Source organism: Zea mays, chromosome 10 (assembly GCF_902167145.1).
Source record: "Zea mays cultivar B73 chromosome 10, Zm-B73-REFERENCE-NAM-5.0, whole genome shotgun sequence".
Taxonomy (NCBI): Eukaryota; Viridiplantae; Streptophyta; class Magnoliopsida; order Poales; family Poaceae; genus Zea; species Zea mays.
The window spans coordinates 77,998,030-78,011,651 of NC_050105.1; positions in this window are offsets into that span (position 1 = coordinate 77,998,030).

Genomic DNA, 13,622 nt, shown 5'->3' on the forward strand with positions numbered 1-13,622 from the left:
AGTACTCTTGCAAGGATTCCCCTGGCTGCTGGCGGCAGCTTCGGAGATCCCAGGAGTTCCCAGGGCGCACGTACGTGCCCTGGAAGTTTCCAGCGAAGGCCTTGACCAGGTCGTCTCAGTTGGAGATCTGCGCAGGAGGCAGATGCTCTAGCCAGTCCCGGGTGGCGTCGGAGAGGAACAGGGGGAGGTTGCGGATGATGAGGTTGTCGTCGTCCGTTCCACCCAGCTGGCAGGCCAGGCGGTAGTCCGCAAGCCACAACTCCGGCCTTGTTTCCCCCGAGTACTTGGCGATGGTAGTCAGGGCCCGGAACCGGGTCGGGAACGGTGCCCGTCGTATGGCCCGGCTGAAGGCTTGCAGACCCGGTGGTTCGGGCGAGGGGCTCCGATCCTCCTCACTGTCGTAGCGTCCCCCACTCCTGGGTTGGTAGCATCGGCGCACCTTCTCGTCGAGGCGGGCTCGACGGTCACGGTGGTGGCGCTCGTTGCCGGGGCGATCCGGGGCTGCAGGCGTCGCGTCCCGCGTGCGCCCAGTGTGGACCGAGGCCTCCCGCATGAGCCGGGAAGTCGTTGCGTGATGTTCCGGGGGGCACCCTTGCCTTCGGGAGGTAGAGCTTTCGGCCCGTCGGACCGCGGCATCCTCCAGGAGATTCTTGAGTTCTCCCTGGATACGCCGCCCCTCGGTGGTGGATGGCTCCGGCATTGCTCGGAGTAGTATTGCCGCTGCAGCCAGATTCTGGCCGACCCCACTGGAGGCCGGGGGCAGCCTTGCCCTGGCATTGCCAATGATACGACGTTGGACGTCCTGGGCCTGATGACACGCTTCTCCGGCGAGTGCTCAGCCTGCCCACTCCTGCTTGATGTTTTGCCGGAGCTACACAAGTTGCCCTGCTTCCTCGTCGAGCTTGGCCTGCATCTCGCGGATTTGCTCGAGCTGTGTGTCCTGACCTGAGAGCACCTAGAGGGGGGGGGTGAATAGGTGATCCTGTAAAACTTAAACTTATAGCCACAAAAACTTGGTTAATCGTTAGCACAATAATTGCCAAGTGGCTAGAGAGGAGCCAAGACACAATAACCACAAGAAATCAATCACAGAGATGACACGGTGGTTATCCCGTGGTTCGGCCAAGTACAAAACTTGCCTACTCCACGTTGTGGCGTCCCAACGGACGAGAGTTGCACTCAACTCCTCTCAAGTGATCCAATGATCAACTTGAATACCACGGTGTTCTTCTTTTCTTTGATCTTTTCCCGTTTGCGAGGAATCTCCACAACTTGGAGTCTCTCGCCCTTACAATTGAATTTCACAAAGAAGCACGGAGTAAGGGAGGGAAGCAACACACACAAATCCACAGCAAAATGCGCACACACACGGCCAAGAAACGAGCTCAACAGACTATCTCAAAGTTCACACTAGAACGAGCTCGAATCACTGAGAATGACAAACGAATGCGCAAAGACTGAGTGTGGATGATCAAGAATGCTCTAAGGTTGCTTGGATTTCTTCTCCATGCGCCTAGGGGTCCCTTTTATAGCCCCAAGGCAGCTAGGAGCCGTTGAGAGCAGATCTGGAAGGCCATCCTTGCCTTCTGTCGTCGGGTGCACCGGACAGTCCGGTGCACACCGGACACTGTCCGGTGCCCGATTTATTTCCTTAAACAGCGCAGCCGACCGTTGCCGACCGTTGCAGATCTGGCGCACCGGACAGTCCGGTGCACACCGGACAGTCCGGTGCCTCCTTCCGACCGTTGGCCAGACCACGTGTTGCGCGCAGATTCCGCGGCCGACCGTTGGCTCGGCCGACCGTTGGCTCACCGGACAGTCCGGTGAATTTTAGCCGTACGCCGTCGGCAATTTCCCGAGAGCGGCCTCTTCGCCCGAGGCAGCCTGGCGCACCGGACACTGTCCGGTGCACCACCGGACAGTCCGGTGCCCCAGACCGAAACAGCCTGTTGGCTGTACACAGCCAACATTCTCCTTTTCTTCTTCTCTCTGTTTCTAACACTTAGACAAATATATTAGTACACAAAACCAATGTACTAAGGCTTAGAAACATACCTTTACTTGTGATTTGCACTTTGTTCATCCATGGGCATAGATTCACATTTAAGCACTTGTGTTGGCACTTAATCACCAAAATACTTAGAAATGGCCCAAAGGCACATTTCCCTTTCAATCTCCCCCTTTTTGGTGATTTATGCCAACACAACATAAAGCAACTAGAACAAGTGCAAAATCACTTGAAATAGAACTCAAATCTATTTTGATTCATTTTTGGCATATATGGATCATCCTTCGCCACCACTTGGTTTGTTTTTGCAAATCAAACTCAAATCTCTATCTCTAAGTCAAACACACATGTTGAAGCATAGGGAGAGTCATTCCAAAAGAGATTGATCAAAGATTTCAAAAACTCCCCCTATTTCCCATAATCAATACTTCTCCCCACTAGAAGCCAACTTTTGACGAAAGAGACAATGCAAGAGTTTTGAACAAACCAAAAGCTCTATTCTACTATTTTCAAAATCTCTCAAGTGGTAGCTGATCCATTTATTGCTTTGGCCTTTATTTTCTCCCCCTTTGGCATCAAGCACCAAAACGGAATCAACTTTGGCCCTTTTAACCCCATTGCCTCACCAAAATCTTCAATTAAGAGCAAATGGCAATAAGAGTTCATGAGATGAACTTGGAATAAGTTACCCTCTCATCGGACTGCAGTGGAAGTCTTTCATGGTCCAAGTCCACCATTTCCCTTTCAATTCTCCTTCGAGACTAAATCAAGGAAACTCAAGCATATGGTTAGTCTCAAAGGGTCAAGTCGTAACACATCTCCCCCTAAACATGTGCATCACTTTGCAACGGACTTGTGAGGTCCAGGGAGTGTTTGTACAACTTGAGCACCAAAATAAGCAACAAAATGCATAATGAACATGATCAAAGGCATAAATACATGTATGCTACAATTCAATCCAAGTTCCGCGAATCTAAGACATTTAGCTCACTACGCAGCCTGCAAAAGGTCTTCTCATCTAGAGGCTTGGTAAAGATATCGGCTAGCTGGTTCTCGGTGCTAACATGAAACACTTCGATATCTCCCTTTTGCTGGTGGTCTCTCAAAAAGTGATGTCGGATGTCTATGTGCTTTGTGCGGCTGTGCTCAACAGGATTTTCCGCCATGCGGATAGCACTCTCATTATCACATAGGAGTGGGACTTTGCTCAGATTGTAGCCAAAGTCCCTGAGGGTTTGCCTCATCCAAAGTAGTTGCGCGCAACACTGTCCTGCGGCAACATACTCGGCCTCAGCGGTGGATAGGGCAACAGAGGTTTGTTTCTTAGATTTCCACGACACCAGGGACCTTCCTAAGAATTGGCACGTCCCCGATGTACTCTTCCTATCGACCTTACATCCAGCATAGTCGGAGTCTGAATATCCAATCAAGTCAAAGGAAGACCCCTTTGGATACCAGAGCCCGAAACAAGGCGTAGCCACTAAATATCTAAGAATTCGCTTCACCGCCACTAAGTGACACTCCTTAGGATCGGATTGAAATCTAGCACACATGCATACACTAAGCATAATATCCGGTCTACTAGCACATAAGTAAAGTAATGACCCTATCATTGACCGGTATGCCTTTTGATCAACGGACTTACCTCCTTTGTTGAGGTCAGTGTGTCCGTCGGTCCCCATCGGAGTCTTTGCGGGCTTGGCATCCTTCATTCCAAACCGCTTCAGCAAGTCTTGCGTGTACTTCGTTTGAGAGATGAAGGTCCCGTCCTTGAGTTGCTTCACTTGGAACCCAAGGAAGTAGTTCAACTCGCCCATCATTGACATTTCGAATTTCTGCATCATCACCCTGCTAAACTCTTCACAAGACTTTTTATTAGTAGAACCAAATATTATGTCATCGACATAAATTTGGCATACAAACAAATCACCATCACATGTCTTAGTGAAAAGAGTTGGATCGGCTTTCCCAACCTTGAAAGCATTAGCAATTAAGAAATCTCTAAGGCATTCATACCATGCTCTTGGGGCTTGCTTAAGTCCATAGAGCGCCTTAGAGAGCTTACACACGTGGTCGGGGTACCGTTCATCCTCGAAGCCAGGGGGTTGCTCCACGTACACCTCCTCCTTTATTGGCCCGTTGAGGAAAGCGCTCTTCACATCCATTTGGTACAACCTGAAAGAATGATGAGCGGCATATGCTAGCAAGATACGAATTGATTCTAGCCTAGCCATAGGAGCAAAAGTCTCCTCGAAATCCAAACCTGCGACTTGGGCATAACCTTTTGCCACAAGTCGAGCCTTGTTTCTCGTCACCACCCCGTGCTCGTCCTGTTTGTTGCGGAACACCCACTTGGTTCCCACAACATTTTGCTTCGGACGAGGCACCAGTGTCCAAACTTCATTCCTCTTGAAATTGTTGAGCTCCTCTTGCATGGCCAACACCCAGTCCGGATCTAGCAAGGCCTCTTCTACCCTGAAAGGCTCAATAGAAGAGACAAAGGAGTAATGTTCACAAAAATTAACTAATCGAGACCGAGTAGTTACTCCCTTGCTAATGTCACCAAGAATTTGATCGACGGGATGATCCCTTTGAACCATCGCTCGAACTTGGGTTGGAGGTGCTGGTTGCGCTTCTTCCTCTATCACATGATCATCTTGTGCTCCCCCTTGATCACACGCCTCCTGTTGATGAACCTGTTCATCTTCTTGAGTTGGGGGATGCACCATTGTTGAGGAAGAAGGTTGATCTCGCTCATCTTGTTCCTGTGGCCACACTTCTCCAATCGCCATGGTTCGTATAGCGGCCGTTGGAACATCTTCTTCATCTACATTATCACAATCAAAAACTTGCTCTCTTGGAGAGCCATTAGTCTCATCAAATACAACGTCGCTAGAGACTTCAACCAAACCCGATGATTTGTTGAAGACTCTATACGCCTTTGTATTTGAGTCATAACCTAACAAAAACCCTTCTACAGCTTTGGGAGCAAACTTAGAATTTCTACCTTTCTTCACTAGAATGTAGCATTTGCTCCCAAATACACGAAAGTAGGATACATTGGGTTTGTTACCGGTTAGTAGCTCATACGACATCTTCTTGAGGAGGCGATGAAGGTAGACCCTGTTGATGGCGTGGCAAGCCGTGTTCACAGCTTCCGTCCAAAAGCACTCGGGGGTCTTGAACTCTCCTAGCATCGTCCTCGCCATATCAATGAGCGTCCTGTTCTTCCTCTCTACCACACCATTTTGCTGTGGTGTGTAGGGAGCGGAGAACTCGTGCTTGATCCCTTCCTCCTCAAGGAACTCCTCCACTTGAAGATTCTTGAACTCGGACCCGTTGTCGCTCCTTATCTTCTTCACCTTGAGCTCAAACTCATTTTGAGCTCTCCTGAGGAAGCGCTTGAGGGTCCCTTGGGTTTCAGACTTATCCTGCAAAAAGAACACCCAAGTGAAACGGGAAAGGTCATCAACAATAACTAGACCATACTTACTTCCTCCTATGCTCAGATAGGCGACGGGTCCGAAGAGGTCCATATGTAGCAGCTCCAGAGGTCTTGAAGTGGTCATCACATTCTTGCTGTGATGTGCTCCTCCCACTTGTTTACCTGCTTGACAAGCTGCACAAGGTCTATCCTTTTCGAATTGCACGTTAGTCAAACCTATCACGTGTTCTCCCTTTAGAAGCTTGTGAAGGTTCTTCATCCCCACATGTGCTAAGCGGCGATGCCACAGCCAGCCCATGCTAGTCTTAGCTATTAAGCATGCATCTAGACCGGCTTCTTCTTTTGCAAAATCAACTAAATAAAGTTTGCCGTCTAGTACACCCTTAAATGCTAGTGAACCATCACTTCTTCTAAAGACAGACACATCTACATTTGTAAATAGACAGTTATATCCCATATTGCACAATTGACTAACCGATAGCAAATTATATCCAAGAGACTCTACTAAAAACACATTAGAGATAGAGTGCTCATTTGAAATTGCAATTTTACCTAACCCTTTTACCTTGCCTTGATTCCCATCACCGAATATAATTGAATCTTGGGAATCCTTATTTTTGACGTAGGAGGTGAACATTTTCTTCTCCCCCGTCATATGGTTTGTGCATCCGCTGTCGATAATCCAGCTTGAACCCCCGGATGCATAAACCTGCAAGGCAAATTTAGGCTTGGGTCTTAGGTACCCAACTCATGTTGGGTCCTACAAGGTTAGTGCAAATATCCTTAGGGACCCAAATGCAAGTTTTGTCTCCCTTGCATTTTGCCCCTAACTTCCTAGCAACTATTTTCCTATCCTTTCTACAAATAGCAAAGGAAGCATTTAAAGCACAATAAATTGTAGAAGGTTCATTCACTACTTTCCTAGGAGCATGAGTAATATTCTTTCTAGGCACATGATGAATAGCATTTCTCCTAGACATATTTCTACCATGCATATAGGAAGAACTAGAAGCAAACATGGCATGAGAGTCAAAATCATCATATGCATTATAACTCCTAATAGCATTTCTAGTTTGTTTCCTATCATGATACATAAAAGCATGGTTCCTTTTAGTACTACTAGCCATAGGAGCCTTCCCTTTCTCCTTGGCGGAGATAGGAGCCTTATGGCTTGTCAAGTCCTTAGCTTCCCTCTTGAAGCCAAGTCCATCCTTAATTGAGGGGTGTCTACCAATAGTGTAGGCATCCCTTGCAAATTTTAGTTTTTCAAATTCACTTTTGCTAGTCTTAAGTTGGGCATTAAGACTAGCTAATTCATCATTCAATTTTGAAATAGAAACTAAGTGTTCACTACAAGCCTTAATATCTACATCTTTACACCTAGTGCAAATTTCAACATGTTGAACACAAGAGTTGGATTTATTTGCTTCTACTAGTTTAGCATTTAAATCATTGTTAACACCTTTTAAAGTAGAAATGGTTTCATGACAAGTGGATAGTTCAAAAGAAAGCATTTCATTTCTTTTAACTTCTAAAGCATATGATTTTTGAGCTTCTACAAATTTATCATGCTCTTCATACAATAAATCCTCTTGTTTCTCTAAGAGTTTATCTTTCTCATTCAATGCATCAATGGGTTCATTTATCTTATCTATTTTAGATCTATCTAAGCCCTTGAATAAGCATGAATAGTCTATGTCATCATCATCACTAGACTCATTATCACTAGAGGAAGCATAAGTGGAGTCTCGAGTACTTACCTTCTTCTCTCTTGCCATCAGGCATGTGTGACGCTCGTTGGGGAAGAGAGATGTCTTGTTGAAGGCAGTGGCGGCGAGTCCTTCATTGTCGGAGTCGGAGGAGGAGCAATCCGAATCCCACTCCTTTCCGATATGTGCCTCGCCCTTGGCCTTCTTGTAATGCTTCTTCTTTTTCCTCTTGTCCCCTTTTTCCTGGTCACTTTCATTATCGGGACAGTTAGCAATGAAATGACCAATCTTACCACATTTGAAGCATGAGCGCTTCTCCTTTGTCTTGGTCTTGTTTGGCTGTCCCTTGCGACCTTTAAGCGCCGTCTTGAAGCGCTTAATGATGAGGGCCATCTCCTCATTATTTAGCCCAGCCGCCTCAACTTGCGCCACCTTGCTTGGTAGCGCCTCCTTGCTCCTTGTTGCCTTGAGAGCAATGGGTTGAGGCTCATGAATAGGACCGTTCAACGCGTCGTCCACGTATCTTGCCTCCTTAATCATCATTCGCCCGCTTACGAACTTCCCAAGAACTTCTTCGGGCGACATTTTGGTGTACCTGGGATTCTCACGAATATTATTCACCAAATGAGGATCAAGAACGGTAAAGGACCTTAGCATTAGGCGGACGACGTCGTGGTCCGTCCATCGCGTGCTTCCATAGCTCCTTATCTTGTTGACAAGGGTTTTGATCTGGTTGTATGTTTGGGTTGGCTCCTCCCCCCTTATCAAAGCGAATCTTCCAAGTTCGCCCTCCACCAACTCCATCTTGGTGAGCATGGTGACGTCGTTGCCCTCGTGAGAGATCTTGAGGGTGTCCCATATCTGCTTGGCATTGTCCAAGCCGCTCACCTTATTGTATTCTTCCCTGCACAAAGATGCTAAAAGAACAGTAGTAGCTTGTGCATTTCTATAGATTTGTTCATTTATAAGCATAGGACTATCCGAGCTATCAAATTTCATTCCATTCTCTACAATCTCCCATATGCTTGGATGAAGAGAGAATAAGTGACTACGCATTTTGTGACTCCAAAATCCGTAGTCCTCCCCATCGAAGTGTGGAGGTTTGCCAAGAGGAATGGAAAGCAAATGCGAATTCGAATTATGTGGAATACGAGAATAATCAAATGAAAAGTTCGAATTGAAGTCGTTGTCGTCGTCCTTTTGGGAAGAGGAAGATTCGTCGCTGTCGTAGTAGACAATCTCCTTGATGCGCCTTGTCTTCTTCTTCTTCCCATCTTTTCGTCTATGACCCGAGCCCGAGTCGTTGGACTTGTCATCCTTTGGCTCGTTGACGAAGGACTCCTTCTCCTTATCGTTGATCACGATTCCCTTCCCCTTAGGATCCATCTCTTCGGGCGGTTAGTCCCTTTCTTGAAGAGAACGGCTCTGATACCAATTGAGAGCACCTAGAGGGGGGGGGGTGAATAGGTGATCCTGTAAAACTTAAACTTATAGCCACAAAAACTTGGTTAATCGTTAACACAATAATTGCCAAGTGGCTAGAGAGGAGCCAAGACACAATAACCACAAGAAATCAATCACAGAGATGACACGGTGGTTATCCCGTGGTTCGGCCAAGTACAAAACTTGCCTACTCCACGTTGTGGCGTCCCAACGGACGAGAGTTGCACTCAACTCCTCTCAAGTGATCCAATGATCAACTTGAATACCACGGTGTTCTTCTTTTCTTTGATCTTTTCCCGTTTGCGAGGAATCTCCACAACTTGGAGTCTCTCGCCCTTACAATTGAATTTCACAAAGAAGCACGGAGTAAGGGAAGGAAGCAACACACACAAATCCACAGCAAAATGCGCACACACACGGCCAAGAAACGAGCTCAACAGACTATCTCAAAGTTCACACTAGAACAAGCTCGAATCACTGAGAATGACAAACGAATGCGCAAAGACTGAGTGTGGATGATCAAGAATGCTCTAAGGTTGCTTGGATTTCTTCTCCATGCGCCTAGGGGTCCCTTTTATAGCCCCAAGGCAGCTAGGAGCCGTTGAGAGCAGATCTGGAAGGCCATCCTTGCCTTCTGTCGTCGGGTGCACCGGACAGTCCGGTGCACACCGGACACTGTCCGGTGCCCGATTTATTTCCTTAAACAGCGCATCCGACCGTTGCCGACCGTTGCAGATCTGGCGCACCGGACAGTCCGGTGCACACCGGACAGTCCGGTGCCTCCTTCCGACCGTTGGCCAGACCACGTGTTGCGCGCAGATTCCGCGGCCGACCGTTGGCTCGGCCGACCGTTGGCTCACCGGACAGTCCGGTGCACACCGGACAGTCCGGTGAATTTTAGCCGTACGCCGTCGGCAATTTCCCGAGAGCGGCCTCTTCGCCCGAGGCAGCCTGGCGCACCGGACACTGTCCGGTGCACCACCGGACAGTCCGGTGCACCACCGGACAGTCCGGTGCCCCAGACCGAAACAGCCTGTTGGCTGTACACAGCCAACATTCTCCTTTTCTTCTTCTCTCTGTTTCTAACACTTAGACAAATATATTAGTACACAAAACCAATGTACTAAGGCTTAGAAACATACCTTTACTTGTGATTTGCACTTTGTTCATCCATGGGCATAGATTCACATTTAAGCACTTGTGTTGGCACTTAATCACCAAAATACTTAGAAATGGCCCAAAGGCACATTTCCCTTTCATGACCCCCCGCAGGGACTGGGACCATAGCTAGCTCCCGTGGGATGTCAACGCGAGAAGCAGGCCCAGGGGGATTGTCATCCTCCGGCATACCAAGGTGGTTGCCTTCGTCGTGACCCCCTAGATCGATGTGGAAACATTCGTGACTTGGGTCACGGAGCCCGGAGAAATCCCAACCGGAGTCGGGGTCGTCTTCTTCCTCGGAACCCGAGGGCCCTTAGGTTGAGACGGCCGTCAGTCGGTCCCAGGTTGACCACATATGGTACCCCGGAAGGTTAGGATATGCCTTTACGAAAGCGCTCACCGAAGCGGGGTCGCTTGGTGGATAGAAACTGAATCTAAAAGGCATAGGGTGGAAAACGGACGGTACCTCTTGGTCGATGGACGGTGACGAAGTCGCGTCGGGGACGGACTGCACCGTTATCTCAGGTACGAGGCTAACGCCCAGCAAGTCCTTCGCGAGTGTGCTGGCGTCATCTGTCCGCTTGGGGTTGACACGTTGCGGGGAAACGACACTCGTCGTCGTCTCACGTACGAGGACAACGCCCGACATGTCCCCCGCTGGGGTGCCGGCGCCGTCGACTCGCTCCGGACCGATAGCCGATGAGGTGCCACCTCCTGCCTAGCCACGGTTGCCCCGTCTCCTCCTCCTGCGGCGAGGAGGGTGGCAGGACAAACCCGGATACTGCTCTTCCGCCACGGGGGGAAGACGTCGTCGAGTTCGCCGCCGCCGGGCGAGCTGACAGCCGTCGTTGTTGCTGTCGCGCTGCGGGGGGAGGAGTACCATGTCGTAGCTGCCGTCGAGGGACATGAACTCGAGACTCCCGAAGCGGAGCAGCATCCCAGGTGAAGAGGTTGCTGGAGACTACCCATCTGGAACTCAACGGGAAGTTGTTCGTTAACACGCAGCAGGCCCCTACCTGGCGCGCCAACTGTCGGCGTTTCAGACCCGGGGGGTCCCTGGACCGACGAGTAAACTTGTCGCTGCGTGCCCCTGCCCAGATGGGTTGATGCGAGATGGAACACAAGGGGAAAGCGCGGCTCGTATTATATCGCACCAGGGGGTGTGCTCGTTGTAGGGGTTACAAGCGTTCGCGCGGGAGAGAGAGAGTGAGCCTGTTCGTTGGTTTGTCCCTCCACGCGACCCTCCCGCATGAAGGCCCTGGACCTCCCTTTTATAGATGCAAGGAGAGGGTCCAGATGTACAATGGGGGGTGTAGCTATGCGCTAACGTGTCTGGCAGAGAGGTGCCTGAGCCCTGTGTACATGCCAACGTGGATGTTGGAGAAGTGCTAGAGCCCTGTGAATGCGGTAACGTGGCCGTCGGAGAAGTGCCTGAGCCCTGTAGAAGCACAGTTGTCGGTGCTGCTGGGATCTTGTTGACGTATCCTTGCTTCCGTAGGGGGCTGAGAACCACCGTCGTCATGGACGCACGCTGGGAGCCATCATTACTTGTTACCGGGGCGAGCTAGATGGGACGCCGGTCTTGTTCCCCCGTAGTGTGAGCTAGCTAGGGGTAGGGTAATGATGTATCCCTCATGGCGCGGTCGATCTGAGCCCAAGGTCGGACGAGGCGGAGACTTCTCCTGAGGCCGAGGCCGGGGTCGGGCGAGGACGCGATTCCTCCCGAGGCCGAGGTTGAGGCCGAGCCCTGGGGTCGGGCGAGTCGGAGACCTCCTTCCGAGGCCGAGGTTGAGGCCGAGCCCTGAGGCAAAGACCTCCTTCCGAGGCCGAGGCCTAAGGTCGGGCGAGGCGGAGCTTCCTGTTGCGCCCGAGGTCGAACTTGGCTGTTGTCAGTCTCACCCTGGTGGGTGGCACAGCAGTCGGAGCGGGGCGAGCGACGCTGTTTTCCTGTCAGGTCGGTCAGTGAAAGGGCGAAGCGACTGCGGTCACTTCGACCTTGCCGACTGAGGCACGCGTGTCAGGATAAGGTGTCAGGCGATCCCTGCATTGAATGCGCCTGCGATACGGTCGGTTGGTGAGGCGATTTGGCCAAGGTTGCTTCACAACGAAGCCTGCCCGAGCTGGGTTTCGGGCGAGTCGAGGGTGCGCCCGTCGCTTGAGGAGGCCCTCGGGCGAGGCGTGAATCCGTCCGGGACTACTGTTCCTGCCCGAGGCCGGGCTCGGGCGAGGCGAGATCGCGTCCCTTGGTAGAACGAGGCCTTGACCTGAACCGCGCCCATGAGTCTTTGCGGTTTGTGCTGATGGTGGTTACCAGTCGTGTTTAGGAGTGTTGGGGTACCCCTAATTACAGTACCCGACACTTACATCGGAGGACTTGAAGGTGTAGGGGAGGTTGGAAACGAACACGGTGGAGGGTTGTGTACTCCGCCAGCACCGCCTTCCGCGGCGGGTTCTCCGTCGTCGCCGCCGCCAAAGGGAGCGAGGCTCGAGCTATGTCCGGTTGGCTGAGCGCGGACATGTCTGCATGGGATGGAAGGGGAGATGCAGACGCCGATGGAAGGGCGATGGGGACGCCGATGGAAGGGGAGATTTGGGGCGGGGGAATCCATATCTGTGTCGATGGAAGGGCGAGGATCACGGGGCAGGGCATGAGCGCGAGCGCGGGGCGAGTATCACGGGGGCACGGGCGGAGCAACATGGATTATGGAAGGCGCGCGTGATTAGGGCAGGACGGATTATGGAGCGAGAGATGTGGATCTGTGATTATGGAAGAGCAGAGTCGAGGCGTGGCTGTGAGCACAAGGGGCAGAACCGTGCACCGTGGACGACTACACTCTGCTCTTAAGAAGTAGTAGAGATTTGAATTGTGTTAGGCTATTAGTCTCTACGTGTGTGTTTGTGTGGTCTGATGTCGAGCTTACTGTTAGTAACTTCCACCGGCTATAGTGGGCTATCGAAAGTTAAGTTTCTGATTACGCTAACTTCCGATTGCATTAGAAAACTAACTTCCGATTGCATTAGGAAACTATCGAAACTTAGGTAGCCTCTTTCTATTTTTGTTGACATATGTCTATCATCGGAAGATATTGTTTGTCGTCAGAAATTAGTTAACTTTTGACAATTTTGACTAACTTTCGACAGCTTTGGATGTCGAAAGTCAGACTGTTTTATGGTGTGTACTGTTACTTTCTTGAATAAACCTAATCAAATCAAAGATGATTTAATTTATACTGTTCTAAAATTAGGGGTGGGTGGGTGAGTGAGAGTTTATTAAATTAAAGTGCCAACAACATGGAGGGAACAATCTCATTATATGCTTGCCTTTTCTTCAAAAGACGTGGAAATTAAAACAGGCACGGATACAGTAGCACCATTTGTATCCGAGATGTGCTGTCGGGACCCAAATGCACAAGCGGCAATGTAAATATACCATGACCATGATGCGGAGACGAGAGAAGAGAGCGGCATATGCCATCTCCAACAGGTCATATATATAAAAGTCTTGTAGATTACACTATTTGCATAGTGTTGTGATTAGACGAGGAGTCTCTGTCGGAAACGAAAGCTAGCAGCCAACAAACTATACTATGAATACGACGCTTTCCATGAGGACCATCACAAATCGAAATGAATTGCATCGACACAATCGAGGTAGATACACTTCTCCATCTGAAATAGACAAACTGACATCGATCTTTCTCCTTGCTTTTGTCATTTGCCACATAAATTTTCTATATAACAAACACGGACGGAAACCGCGTCCTCCATTTGGCCACGTTAGCTTAATTAAGTCCTGTCGTCAGATCGTGAATCAACGTTGTACATCAACCTTTGTGAGACGTTGCGCTCGCCTTCG